At 39.9% G+C, this 1,485-nt stretch overlaps 1 non-coding gene across 1 annotated transcript; it reads right to left on the reverse strand.

Moving 5' to 3' along the window:
• Positions 1–799: 799 nt before the first annotated feature.
• trnas-uga lies at positions 800–881 on the reverse strand. Its single transcript has one exon. It is a non-coding gene; the product is annotated as a tRNA-Ser (tRNA).
• Positions 882–1,485: the final 604 nt, after the last annotated feature.

Consider the following 1,485-nt stretch of genomic DNA (forward strand, 5'->3'; position numbering starts at 1 on the left):
TTAAGACTTGGTGGATAAATCCTTAGGAACTGTTAGGACTTGGTAGATGAATCGTTAGGAACTGTTAGGACTTGGTGGGTAAATTGCTTGAAACTGTTAGGACTTGGTGGATAAATCGTTAGGACCTGTTAGGACTTGGTCGATGAATCGTTAGGAACTGTTAGGACTTGGTAGATGAATCGTTTGGAACTGTTAGGACTTGGTGGGTAAATTTCTTGAAACTGTTAGGACTTGGTGGATAAATCATTAGGAACTGTTAGGACTTGGTGGATAAATCCTTAGGAACTGTTAGGAATTGGTGGATAAATCGTTAGGAACTGTTAGGACTTGGTAGATGAATCGTTAGGAACTTTTAGGACTTGGTGGATAAATCCTTGAAACTGTTAGGACTTGGTAGATGAATCGTTAGGAACTGTTAGGACTTGGTGGGTAAATTTCTTGAAACTGTTAGGACTTGGTAGATGAATCGTTAGGAACTGTTAGGACTTGGTGGATAAATCGTTAGGAACTGTTAGGACTTGGTAGATGAATCGTTAGGAACTGTTAGGACTTGGTGGATGAATCGTTAGGAACTGTTAGGACTTGGTAGATGAATCGTTAGGAACTGTTAGGACTTGGTACTTATAGGCTCTTCTCAAATTGATCTGAAAGATTCACAGTTACATAAAAACACTCAAATACTAAGAGCTGAAATCAGGCTAGCATCTTTCTTCTGTGTTTTTATGCTCACATCTAGAAATGTCTGTGAAACATAGATTACTGTCAGAGTAATTTATAGATGTGTGTAAACAACATTACGCGTTGTCGGCAGGATTCCAACCTACGTGGGGAAACCCCAATGGATTTCAAGTCCATCGCCTTAACCACTCGGCCACGACAACACATCTTTCATTATAGCTGTGTGTAATACAAAATACGTGATGTCAATCTGAAGCTAACAAGTTGTCAGATAGTGTAGTAATAGTGCAGTAAAATGTGCATATCATAAGGAACTGTTAGGACTTGGTGGGTATATCGCTTGAAACTGTTAGGACTTGGTGGGTAAATTGCTTGAAACTTTTAGGGCTTGGTAGATGAATCGTTAGGAACTTTTAGGGCTTGGTAGATGAATCGTTAGGTACTGTTAGGACTTGGTGGGTAAATCGTTAGGAACTGTTAGGACTTGGTGGATAAATCATTAGGAACTGTTAGGACTTGGTAGATGAATCGTTAGGAACTGTTAGGACTTGGTAGATGAATCGTTAGGAACTGTTAGGACTTGGTGGGTAAATTGCTTGAAACTGTTAGGACTTGGTGGATAAATCGTTAGGACCTGTTAGGACTTGGTAGATGAATCGTTAGGAACTGTTAGGACTTGGTGGGTAAATTGCTTGAAACTGTTAGGACTTGGTGGATAAATCGTTAGGACCTGTTAGGACTTGGTAGATGAATCGTTAGGAACTGTTAGGACTTGGTAGATGAATCGTTAGGAACTGTTAGGACTTG

This window comes from Micropterus dolomieu, unplaced genomic scaffold, assembly GCF_021292245.1.
Source record: "Micropterus dolomieu isolate WLL.071019.BEF.003 ecotype Adirondacks unplaced genomic scaffold, ASM2129224v1 contig_10385, whole genome shotgun sequence".
NCBI lineage: Eukaryota > Metazoa > Chordata > Actinopteri > Centrarchiformes > Centrarchidae > Micropterus > Micropterus dolomieu.